At 43.0% G+C, this 13,761-nt stretch overlaps 1 protein-coding gene across 3 annotated transcripts in view; it reads left to right on the top strand.

Moving 5' to 3' along the window:
* The window catches only part of UBE3B (ubiquitin protein ligase E3B), a 2,019,282-nt gene that overhangs the window by 1,643,564 nt on the left and 361,957 nt on the right, over positions 1-13,761 (top strand). The window lies entirely within an intron of this gene.

The following is a 13,761-nucleotide window of genomic DNA, read 5'->3' as shown; positions in this document are numbered from 1 at the left end:
AATCCACAGAGTGTGTTCCAGGAGAGTTGAAGCAGGAGCGAGACCGAGAGACGTTCTTGTAACCCCCTACAAATGGAATTTCCCATTCGGTCTACTATTCACCCTGGAAGGCACACAACATGGAATCACAGCATGCGAAGAGGACATGACGTTGCTACACTTAGAGGAGGAAGGAACGGAACCAGAGCGGCATACAGGAGGATGATCCTGCCATGGCCCCGAGGGGAAGATGGTCTCTTTGGTGTCGATGGCGCCGGGTTGCACTGGTTACTGAAGCCTCATCCAAAATGGAGGCTTGTTCTGCACGAAGCATTGCAGTGTTTTCCGTGCTTCAATCTGTGGCCACGCCCCCGAGATTCAGAAGAGAGCATATCTGGTTGCTGCGGTTCTGAAACAGTGCATCGGTACACTTCATTCAAGATGCTTGGTGAGTTTGAGCCTATGGAATATTAACCTTGCGATCCTTTGGTCTCTGCGAATGCTAAATCTCGTTCTCTTTCCTTAACAGTCTATTGCGGCTTCTTACGCAGCGAACACTTCCTGGTTGATCTCTGATGCACGTTCATTGCCTAGCAACGGTATGTCGCTTGGTTTCGCTTCACCTTGAACAATCTTCGGTTCTCGTTCCCTCGGCCACTATAATATTATATTGCTTTCGGTCTATCTGCAGATCTTAACCTTCACATACCAAGCTCTCTACACTTCACGCCAACTACCCCCGCTGCAAAGCAAAGCCACTTTACCCAGATCCCTCATCTGGATTCCCACAGCATTTCCGGCAAACATATCGGTAAGCACACTCATATAGCCTCCCCTTCTCTGACTCCTAATCCTTCTTCTAATGCTCCCTCTCCTTTGAATTACAGAGTCCTTCTCCCAGTAGCATCAGAGGAACGTTCTCACCTACAGTGCCAGCTTTCTCTTATCAAGCCGCTCTGGCCTATTTCTGTTAAGGGTAAATCCTATAGATTCATGTGATACACCTTAGCCCAAGGCTATTGATACTTATATTCTCCCTTTTCCCCTACTTAAAGACAAAACCTCCAAGAGCCTGAACTAAAGCAGAATACCAGTTCTAACAGACCCATCTTCGTGAGATCGTCTATCGCCTGAAGATATTCAGAGTCTGCGCATCTCCAGGGTTTTCTTCCCCAGACTGTTTCCCTGGGGGCTCAGCTCCCATCTCTCTGTTAGACAGAGAGGAGGGCGCAGGGTCACTGGGTATTTCCTTAAATTACACGAGAAGCTCATCTGGTCCAGGTTAGTGCGTGAGTTCTTTCCAGTTCCAATTGTAATATCGGACGCAAGTTTGATAGATCCCCACTGAGAGAAATGAGACAATGGGGCTGGCGTAAGGTGCAGGGGAAAGTGGGGGGGGGACGTGCCTAAAAGGGCCGAGGCCTTGAGAGGGCCTAGGATCAAGATGGTATGAAACCTGGTCAAAGAGATTAGAAGAACATGAGAGGACGGAGGCAGGCATGGGGGGGGGGGTAAGGGAGAGAGGGCAGCGAAATATACAGCAGGCCTGAGGGGAGAAATCTTGGACTATGGGGGAAGAGGTTTGGAAGACCTCAGGGCGAGGAGTAACCTAGGTATGAGCACAGGGCTGCGGGGGTCACCCCTGCTGGGTTGTCTTAAACTCCCAATTCAAACCTAGAGAAGGGAGGGGGAGGGGGAAGGGGGTACAGTTTGGGGAGGGGGAGGTTGGGGGAAGGGGGCAAGTTGGGGGAGGGGAGGTATTTGGGGAGAAAGGAGGGTTGGGGGGGAGGCATTCTCACCTCACCAGGGAAGATGGGGACTTGACAACTCAAGGAGGGAGAGAGGGGAACATGGGGAATCAGCCATAACAGAAGATGGCACCTAGGATCCTGTCACACAATGTGAGGGGCTTAAACTCCCCAATGAAGCACAGGAAAGTGGAAATGTAGATTAGGCTAGGCCAAGCCGATATAGTGATGCTGCAGGAAACGCATGTAAAGAGACAGGATAGAGCCATCGTCAGATTTAGACAATTCACACAACTCCATCAGGCCAATGCACAGGGACCTTGTGTGCAGCGAGGACGCCGCATACAGGATTTCATGAAAATTCAAACCTTATCAAACCAAGTCAGGCTACTTGGAAGCTAACACGGGTTCTGCCCAGTGAGGCATATATTAGACGTGACAAAGAATGTGGTCAAGAAAGGCCACTGAGAGATCCAGCGTTATTGTCTAAGTTCAAGATTGTGACACACGTCAGCGTTCAACTGTTAAGTGTGGGTGACTTGACCAAGTCCCCACAGAAAAACTGAATATGTGAAGTTAAACAGTGAAACTGCACCAAGTTACAGAGGGTACATCAAATACAATTGTAGTAAATAGAATCATTTGTCTCACGGAAGGCTGTTATTTACATTGAGCAATTGCAATCGCATTTGTAATTCAGATTTCGGAAGTATATTTAAAATCCCCCTTATTTCAAGGAATTAAGCACTCATTTGGACAAGGATCTCCTGCCTCAGAAGAAGAGCTTCGCTCGAAACGCGTGTCGAGCTGTTTTGAACACAATTGAAATACACTACAATTGTATTTGATTTACTCTCTGTAACTTGGCGCAGTTTCACTGTTTAACTTCACTTATATATTAGATGAGATTTCTATTGCAGCCAGCTCAGCTGCTACAAACTGCACATCTCACTCTCTATACATTCAAGGACCCCCACAATCCTGATTCCAGAAATCAACACTCTTCAAAACAAGAATTCATACATTTGCTGTGGGATTTGAACCTGTCTGCCTTCAGACCCCTCGTGTGCCTTCTGAACCAGTGGGGGATTACAGCCCTAGCCGAGTGAGCACTCGATTAGCCCTTGCCAATAACCAGGGGTAAAGTTCTTTATTTCCTTGTTTTCGCCCTGAGGAAGGCTTTGATCCAAATATTTTGCCAAGCAGGGAGCACTGTCGCTGAAACGTGACATGGATGTTATTTCAACTAAAACCAAAACCTTTTAAAGGTTGACTTGGACCCCTTGTAATTTAAATTCAGCATTGGATAGGAAGGTCCTATTTGAACTAAGTCCTCTTTGAGTCCATTTTTGTTTTTTGGATCTCCTCATAACACGAACACATCGGCAGACCTGCATTTATGGGACTGCGGAATGCGGAATACTAATAAAGGCTAAAAAAAAATCAAGTTTTGCAAGCACACTGCGCAACAACACTTAATTAGAGCCAAAATGGTATAGTGATTTTTAATGAAAGCTAGAGTAGCCTGACACGTGTTTCGGGCACTTGCCCTTCCACTGAGGCTACAAGGTTTTTTATATGTACAAGGCATTTGAACAATGTACATATATAAACCCAAGGTAACAGGGCAACCAAAGAGAAAGGCCAGAAAACAATTATTTTGGTCATTCATGGCACGATATTGTACATTTCAATTCATGGTGCCAAGGCAAAAAATTATTAAAAGCAATTTAGAAATAAACAAGACATCCATGTATAACATAATTGCAAAGAAATCCATACCAATTGTATATTCGGAATTCATCAGGTCAATTAGGGAGAGAAGAGCGGAAAATAAACAAAGTTTGTTAGCTTAGGGGTTCTTAGTGGGCCATACAAGTTGTGGGGATTAGAGTTGAATTTAAAACCATTACCTGAAGTTAGATTCAGTTGAGAACTGTAATTAAGGGAAAACTAATTGTTAACCCATTTACGGGACATCGAATAAAGCATGCTATTGCTGCAATATAAGCAAGAAATTTTAGGCTTTCCACTTACACAGGATATGGTAAGTGATTAATTAACGAATTCTCACGGGCTCTGCTGTAAATTTAATTTGATGAGCGTATTAGGAATATGTTCCATTGCATGTAAGGAGTAATTGGACATTTATTGGATAATGGCAAGTGCCAAACCAGTACCTGTCACTTGCAGTTACAACAAAATATAAGGGAGCGTTTCCGCGTTACAGCTTTGAAGAACGGGAAGATTCCATAAACAATCGTATGTAGTAAGCCCAGCGGTGAGGTGAAGGAAGGGGGGGAAGGGAAAGACATAAACAAACAGCATAATTAACACAAGCTGCGTGTCTGTCAGATTAATTAAGATGCGCGTAGACCCTCGCGGCTTTTAGGGGTCTACGCGCAAGTTTGAGCCTTACCAGCGTCTCCACTGCAGTTTGAACTGGAGCCTGTCGGCTCTTTCGCGTGCTGCCACGAATATAGGTAGGCACGTCTGTCCGTCTGCATTCGCTGCTGCGCTAGTGGAACTAAACGTCTGCCATCTTAGGTGTGTATACACGGCAAGAAATCAGAGCAGTTCCAAGGTTAATTAATTCCAAGGAAACCGGCAAAAGTTTCCATTGATTAGGAATAAGAGAATTATGCTAGAGGATATATGTTCATATACATTTGTGTCACTTACATCCACATGTGTTTTGGGATGGGGTGGTCCAGTATTATAAGAAGTGAAGTGATTTTTGTGTAAGTCAAAGAAAAACAGGGGGGGGGCATGGTTGTCCTACAAGGTCTGCCCTACCTATCCCACCTCATCTGGGCACACTCGGGTAGCAAGGGTAATTGCAAGATGAATCTATAAGTAGAATGTGTTGTATGGCAAACGAAGATCTCCAAGCGTACGAGAAGGAAAATTAGAAACCAGGGAAGATCAATTTGGAAAAAACATTTTTACATTGCTCATTGTTCATAAAAAGACAGAAAGTTCATGGTCTGTATTGAGGCCATGTGTGACAGTGCGGTAGTGGCAGATAAGTCGCGCTTCTAATTGTCGCAATTTGAGAACTAAGTTCCGACCTCGTTGTGGTAACGTAACCTTGGCCATCCCAGAGAATCTAATTTCTGCTTTATTATCCATTTGGTGGACTCGTTGCCAATGAACTGATAATGGATATTTGGAATCTACCTGGGAAATGGACGCCAAGTGTTCTCAAATTTGTATTTTTAATGGCCGAATTGTGCTGCCAATGTAACACTGTCCACATACGCAAAGAATACAGTATACACAAAATTTGGTGTTGCAATTTATAAATGAGGTGATAGTATGTGTGCCCAAATGGCCAAATTCAAGTTTGTTTGTTTCATATGCAAAGGCGCACATAGAACATCCACCACACTTGCGAAAACCACTGGTACTTGCTAGCTGTAACCAGGTTGGTTTGTGTTGTGGGTTGGACATGAATGAAGGAGAAAGGATGTTCTTGAGGTTATTTGCCTTGGTGTAGTTAAAATTTGCGAATCATCTATCCAAGGAGTAATGTCTCTTCCAGTTGGAGAATATGCCAATGTCTCTTACCTATATTATACAGACTGGAACTTTCTCTGTTGTATTTAGTAATAAATTTCAGTTTGTTGCTGTGAGTACTCTGAGGGCGTACCTTAGGAGTGAGTAAATCCTCTCTCTTTAAAGAGTTAACCTCACATTGTGCTTTATCAAGGAGGCGACTATCGTATCCTCTTGCCAAGAAACGGTTACGGATAAATGCGCATTCTGTGAGGAAATCCTCATTAGAGGAGCAATTGCGTCTGGCACGTATAAATTCTCCTTTAGGGATATTACGCGTGACCGATTCCTTGTGGCAACTGCTTGCATGAAGTAATGAGTTAACAGAAGTAGATTTACGATAGGTCTTAGTTATCAGTTTATCCTCTGAAATGGTGATGGTTAAATCCAAAAAGTTGATACTCCTGTATATATGAATATATTTGCAAGTGCAGGGGCATAGTTCGCTCCCATTGCTATGCCAATGAGTTGACGATAATAGGTGTTATTGAACAAAAAAACATTATTAGAAAGAGCACAGGAAAGAAGCTCTTTAATCAACTGGATATGTTCAAAGAACGAGGCAGAGTGCTCACGGAAAATATAGTCAACACTGGTAACTGCCTTGTCATGATCAATCGAGGTATAGAGTGCTTTGACATCAAGCGTCAAATATATTCATGCATCACTTTGAACAACTGGTTGTATTTACAAATGTTATGTACTTACCATATATCCATATTTGGAAGAGATATATAGATGATGTGATTCTGATCTGACGGGCTCGTGTGATACACTCAATGAATTTGTGAATCTACTTCTGTTAACTCATTACTTCATGCAAGCAGTTTCCACAAGACATCGGTCACGTGTAATATCCCTAAAGGAGAATTTATACGTGCAAGACGCAATTGCTCCTCTAATGAGGATTTCCTCACAGAATGCGCATTTATCCGTAACCGTTTCTTGGCAAGAGGATACGATAGTCGCCTCCTTGATAAAGCACAATGTGAGGTGAACTCTTTAAAGAGAGAGGATTTACTCACTCCTAAGGTACGCCCTCAGAGTACTCACAGCAACAAACTGAAATTTATTACTAAATACAACAGAGAAAGTTCCAGTCTGTATAGTATAGTTAAGAGACATTGGCATATTCTCCAACTGGACAGAGACATTACTCCTTGGATAGATGATTCGCCAAATTTTATCTACACCAAGGCAAATAACCTAAAGAACATCCTTTCTCCTTCATTTATGTCCAACCCACAACACAAACCAACCTGGTTACAGCTAGCAAGTACCAGTGGTTTTCGCAAGTGTGGTGGATGTTCTATGTGCGCCTTTGCATATGAAACGAACAAACTTGAATTTGGCCATTTGGGCACACATACTATCACCTCATTTATAAATTGCAACACCAAATTTTGTGTATACTGTATCCTTTGCGTATGTGGACAGTGTTACATTGGCAGCACAATTCGGCCGTTAAAAATACGAATTCGAGTACACTTGACGTCCATTTCCCAGGTAGATTCCAAATATCCATTATCAGTTCATTGGCAACGAGTCCACCAAATGGATAATAAAGCAGAAATTACATTCTCTGGGATGGCCAAGGTTACGTTACCACAACGAGGTGGGAACTTAGTTCTCAAATTGCGACAATTAGAAGCGCGACTTATCTGCCACTACCACACTGTCACACATGGCCTCAATACAGACCATGAACTTTCTGTCTTTTTATGAACAATGAGCAATGTAAAAATGTTTTTTCCAAATTGATCTTCCCTGGTTTCTAATTTTCCTTCTCGTACGCTTGGGGCTCTTCGTTAGCCATGCAACACATTCTACTTATACATTCAACTTGCAATTACCCTTGCTACCCGAGGGTGCCCAGATGAGGTGGGATAGGTAGGGCAGACCTTGTAGGACAACCATGCCTCCCCCCTCACCCCCCTGTTTTTCTTTGACTTACACAAAAATCACTTCACTTCTTATAATACTGGACCACCCCATCCCTTTCCCAAGACACATGTGGATGTAAGTGACACAAATGTATATGAACATATATCCTCTAGCATAATTCTCTTATTCCTAATCAATGGAAACTTTTGGCGGTTTCCTTGGAATTAATTAACCTTGGAACTGCTCTGATTTCTTGCCGTGTATACGCACCTAAGATGGCGGACGTTTAGTTCCACTAGCGCAGCAGCGAATGCAGACGGACAGACGTGCCTACCTATATTCGTGGCAGCACGCGAAAGAGCCGACAGGCTCCAGTTCGAACTGCAGCGGAGAGGCTGGTAAGGCTCAAACTTGCGTGTAGACCCCTAAAAGCCCCGAGGGTCTACGCGCATCTTAATTAATCTGACAGACACGCAGCTTGTGCTAATTATGCTGTTTGTTTATGTCTTTCCCCCCCCCCCTTCCTTCACCTCACCGCTGGGCTTACTACATACGATTGTTTATGGAATCTTCCCGTTCTTCAAAGCTGTAACGCGGAAACGCTACCTTATATTTTGTTGCAACTGCAAGTGACAGGTACTGGTTTGGCACTTGCCATTATCCAATAAATGTCCAATTACTCCTTACATGCAATGGAACATATGCCTAATACGCTCATCAAATTAAATTTACAGCGGAGCCCGTGAGAATTCGTTAGTTAATCACTTACCATATCCTGGGTAAGTGGAAAGCCTAAAATTTCTTGCTTATATTGCAGCAATAGCATGCTTTATTCGATGTCCCGTAAATGGGTTAACAATTCGTTTTCCCTTAATTACAGTTCTCAACTGAATCTAACTTCAGGTAATGGTTTTAAATTCAACTCTAATCCCCACAACTTGTATGGCCCACTAAGAACCCCTAAGCTAACAAACTTTGTTTATTTTCCTCTCTTCTCTCCCTAATTGACCTGATGAATTCCGAATATACAATTGGTATGGATTTCTTTGCAATTATGTTATACATGGATGTCTTGTTTATTTCTAAATTGCTTTTAATAATTTTTTGCCTTGGCACCATGAATTGAAATGTACAATATCGTGCCATGAATGACCAAAATAATTGTTTTATGGCCTTTCTCTTTGGTTGCCCTGTTACCTTGGGTTCATATATGCACATTGTTCAAATGCCTTGTACTACATTACTTTGCATGTATAAAAAACCTTATAGCCTCAGTGGAAGGGCAAGTGCCCGAAACGCGTGTCAGGCTACTCTAGCTTTCATTAAAAATCACTATACCATTTTGGCTCTAATTAAGCAGTGTGCTTGCAAAACTTGATTTTTTTTTTTGCTTACTTACCTGGCGGTAGATTTGGCAAATCCCGCCCCCCGCATCCACCTGCAGCACCTTTCACCACACCTAATCTAACAGGTCCTTGCGCTGAACCTCGTCTTTTCCCCTCTTGCCAACCCAGTTTCTCCACTAATAAAGGCTGCAGTATCCTCTTTCTTTCTTTCTCTTTTTTGGTTTGACTAATTATGACCAAAGTCGGATGCATTAATTGCTTATCATTTGTCTATTCTCTCAATGTTGTTTGACCTTTTGTGTTTATTTCAAGATTTGAACATTGCACTTCTGTAACCAGGCTTTTTGGTTCATTGCTGTAATTTGACTCAACAATTGTTTGTCATCACATTTTTGTGTTTCTTGCTTTTTTCTCTAATTAGTAATGTCCTTTCCTATTAGTAATGTCCTTTCCAACTCAATATGTCAATAATATTTGTATTCTAATGAAAAATGCTTTATTAAATTTGTTTTAACAATAAGGACTGTTTTCAGGATCTATAGTGGCTCAAAAATAATTGTGATATCTGCTTTTGTATACACACAAGTTAAAATTAACTAAACTCATTTTACATTTTGCTCCAGCACAGTGGATACTGTTGGTATATGTCCCAATCCACATATTGCTTTAAGGGACTCTCCCTACCTTATTTCCTTTGTATGAACAATGCTCAGGGGAAGACAACTGGGGTGCTAATTGGGATAAAGAACTCTCTTAAAGCTCAGATGCTCATATTTTGCTCCTGGTGTAGTGTTTACCTGACACTATCTAGATTTGACTTGCTCGAGCGTCACTACCATATAGAACTACAATTACCTTTGTTTTTGTAGTTCAGCCTGCCTATTTCTTATAGGTCAGACGCGTTAGCACCAGCGCATCTGCGCTAGCCGTTCTGTGCGGGTCCGTGGTGCTCCGGGACGCCTGGGAGCTGGGGTTGGAACGGCTGAAGTAAGTCTTAGCAACTTCATACCTCTCTTTAAAGTGGTTTAGAAATTTTGTGGATCCATCCCGTTGGCAAATGATGTTGTCTACGGGGGATGATAAGGTCATGGTCACAGGGTTCTCTTACGGAGAGGACACACGGCACAAAGAAGCTGCTCCATAAGACACCTCATAAACATTTGTTGAATATCATTTTACTAAACACCAGGTTGCTAATGAAGCATTCTACTGATGTAGCCTTCTACATCCTGGATCATGATGTGGACCTGTGTGCTCTGAGACGTGGCTCCACGGTGCTGCAGGCTCCACTATTCCTTGGGCCATATCTGCGGGATATAGTATGCCACGCCAGGATAGACAAGTGGGGAGACGGGGGGAGTTGCCTGTATTTTTAAATCAATGCTGCATGAATGATAGATGGATACACCAGACTAAGAGGGTTGTGAATCACTGCAATTCAAAATCAGGACTGATGCCGAAAATACAGTAAATGTAATTCTGGTATACAGACCGCCTGTCTCCATGCCAGATTTTCCCTCACATCTTTGCAATGCGCTCCTACATATCCTCAAAACTTACACCAAGGCCGTAGTCCTTGGTGATTTAAATCTTTGGTTGGGTAATGGAAATTATTCTCAAGCTAACATTCTAGAAGCCTCGTTGGGGAATCTAGGCTTCTCCCAACTGATCAAGCTCACGACCCATATAAAAGGGAATATTTTAGATTGGGTGTCAACACACTATATTTATACCCAGGATATCTGTTTTTCCTCGTCCCTGTTTAGACCATTCTTTTGTTAATTTCTCATTGGTCTGTGAAAGGAACATTTTGATAAAAACACACAATAGAGTTTCGGTAACCTCTAGGAACCTCAAACAAATGACGCTGGCAGCCATGGAAGCTTGGACACTACCCTGCAGGAGGCGGTAAACTCACTAGCACCATTGAGAACTTAGTCTATCCCTAGCAAGAAGGGTTCTCATTGGTTCTCTGATCTACAAGTACTTAAAAAGAAAAAACAAGAGCTTTCATGCCTGGAAAATATCAAAGGATAGTTGTGACAAAGATGCATTGAGTGAGATGTCGGAAGCGGCGGTTACGGCCGTGCGGCTTGACGTCTCTGGCTAATCCTAGGTCCTTTCCTCTAATCAGTGTGTCCCCGCAGGTGTGCCGGCTGCGAGTACGAGGGTGAGGGCGAGCAGCTTGCTCGAGGAGGTCGCGAGTGCCGTCGGGGTTTCTTTTGGACCGACAACACCGAGAAAATCGCGCCCAGTCTGAAGATCTGCACGTCCGGCTTGCAACTGTTGCCGTAATAGATACTACAACCCTCAATCGGTAGTTGGTGAGTGTAGGAGGGGCACGGAAGGCACGATATCTGCGCCGTGCCCTGTCCTTGCTTTCCCTATTTTCCTACCGCTTGGCGTGGGCAGTTTGTGTCAGCTAGAGAGGGGGTGGGCGGTCCCTCACAGGGGCCCAGTTCCTCCTGTGCGAGGGGCTGCACACACGCTTGGCTGGCCCTTATCCTGCTGTTGCATGAATTATAATTTGTAAAGAATATTTTCCCCGCAGTATCAGGGAGTGCCCTAAACACAGAAAATAATATCACCATGGAGTATGGTAGTAAGCCTGCTGTCAGTAAGCCGGCTGTCTTCCCTGCCCATGAAGGGTATGACAATCCTCTAGACAATAATGGGGAGCACCCTAAGACCTCCATTGGTGTCTCGCAAGGGGAGACTGGTTCCTCTCCACTCTCCCTAGATCAATCTATACTTGATCACTGGCCGGATTTCATGGCCAGTATTGCTAAGGAGCTTTTATTATGCACTAGCTCTTTCGACCTGGGACTCCTAGTGGATTCACTAAGCAAATTGGTTCGGGAACCTAGACCTCTGAGCAAGAATATGGCCTCACAAACAAATGACTCCTCTCGTCTTTGTCTTGGGATACAGACAGGTAACTTGGATAAGGCCTGTCAAATTAATGTTCAAAAAGAGCAATTAGATAAGGCTACACAATCGGATTATAGCAATAAGGAAACTTCAGTACCACATAAACGTCAGACTAATAAAAAAAGCAGCCTCATCGCAAAGCCTAATACCGTTAATTCCATCTTGGAACCGGCCATTGATTGTATAGCAGCTATTCAGAAGCCAGACCTAGAGGTGCATAAATCCCATCCTCAATCTAAGGTCCTTTTCAAGCTTGGCTCCTCCAAGAACCTCTGTGTTAGAAAATGTCAGATGCCTAAAATAGAAGACATAAACATTCAGGATTTTGCTTCGGACCAGAGAAATTTTATTATTACCAACATCAGCAAGGCCAATGGTCATGAATCCAAAGAAGCTCTGCGGTGCAAAGTTCTAGCCTGGCTTAGACAGAGAACTGGGCCAGGTGTGGTCAGATTATCGTATCTCAAAATCCTTCGGAGGATGGACTTGAAGGACTGGAGCACGCATGACGATAAGGAATGTGTCCTAGTGGGGTGTGGGATTAGTTCTCTGCCTGCATTCCTAAAACTGTGTAAATATATTCCAAAGGGATCCTCTAATTGTAATCTGATTATTTAATTGCCTCCGTGGCTCAAGGAGATTCCCGTTCTTTTCTATTCCTTGCATTGTATGTTTTCCATATGATTCTAGATACTGAATTTATTGATTTTGTGTTTGTGTAAGTTTTGTTTGTATTATTCGTTTTTTTGTTGTATGCGCCCTTAAGCCTGTGGGTACCTGGAGCGCAATATAAATAATAAACCTAAACATAAACACATGCCTATAGTGCTGCATCTAAGGTATATAAAGTAGCTGTCATAACAGCAAAAAAAACGATGTTCGACAGCAGAATTGACAAAGCGCAAAATGAATCAAGAGAACTCTTCAAAAATTTTAAGGAATTATAAAACCCTTGCCACAGAAATGTGGATGTACCCACCAAACATGCAGAGTGATGTACCTCCATCCAAGAAGCTATGCTAGGGAAACTGGATCGGATCAAAAAGACCATACTATACAATATTCTGCTTCCAGAAGTGAATATCCAAAATAATCCCACTCAGACTGTGCAAAAGCCTCAATTTAACTTTAAACCACTATCGGAAGATGAGCTGGACCTAATTATTGCCAATCTGAAACCCACAAGTTGTAAAGGGGATGTATGCCCCGCAATAACTATCAAGGCCTGTGCAACTACTCTGATTGGTAGTCTATGCACATGTGTTAATGCCTCCTTCAGGGATAGCCATGTGCCAGATACTCTTAAAGATGCCTGGGTCACTCCCCTTTTAAAAAAGCCAGGTCTATGCCCTAGGACACTGGCCATCTACCGGCCTATCACTAATACACCTTTTCTTTTGAAAATTTTGGATCGTGTTGCTTACATACAGCTATCAGAATATTTGAACAATCACACAGTTTTAAATAAATGGCAGTCTGGCTTCAGCCAAGGAGACAGCACCGAAACTGCATTACTTGACCTAAAATCAAGACTACTGCAAATCATGGATAAAAGACAGACCGCACTACTTATGCTGCTTGATCTGTCTGCGGCTTTCGGTTTGGTAGATCATACTCTTTTAGTCTCCATACTCAAAGAAGTATCCGCCTTCTCAGACCAGGCTGCAGGATGGATTGAATCTTTTCTCAGCAATAGACACTGTAGAGTTTGTAGTTAGGTGGTGGAGGCTTTGCTAGCACCTTTGCAATATGGAGTCCCACAGGGTGCATGCCTGTCGCCCACCCTCTACAGTATTTTCTCAGTTCCCCTTTTTGATTTGCTGGAGGAGCAAGGTTTTGGATTTACCAACTAGGCAGATGATACGCAGTGTATCATCCCACTCTCTGGTAACTTTGTGGCAGATGTTAAAAATATAAATAAAATATATGATCTGATTAAAATTTGGATGGTAGAGAATGGCCCAGTGCTCAATAAGGAAAAAACGGAACTTATGGTAGTAGGTACGTAAAAGAGAGTGGACAAATTAGGATCTGAATATAAGTCCTTCATGCTAGCAGGCTGTGAAACAGAAAATAAGACTAAAGTTAAAACATTCAGGATTCAGTCAGATCAAAATTTGAACTTGAATGCCCAAGTAAGCAGTCTGGTCTCTTCCACAGCATACTATATTAAGCTGCTAACCCAACATCGACCCTATATCCCTAGAGCCAACTGTGAAACTGTGGGTAGAGCTATTACCTGCTCAAAAATTGATTATTGTAGCAGCCTCTTGGTAGGACTCGATAAACCAGAATGTGCCATTAGGGTTATTACC

This window comes from Ambystoma mexicanum, chromosome 10, assembly GCF_040938575.1.
Source record: "Ambystoma mexicanum isolate Mex_15411 chromosome 10, UKY_AmexF1_1, whole genome shotgun sequence".
Classification (NCBI taxonomy): Eukaryota; Metazoa; Chordata; class Amphibia; order Caudata; family Ambystomatidae; genus Ambystoma; species Ambystoma mexicanum.
Note: the sequence above shows the minus strand (reverse complement) of the source record. Positions and strands in the feature narration are given on the sequence as shown.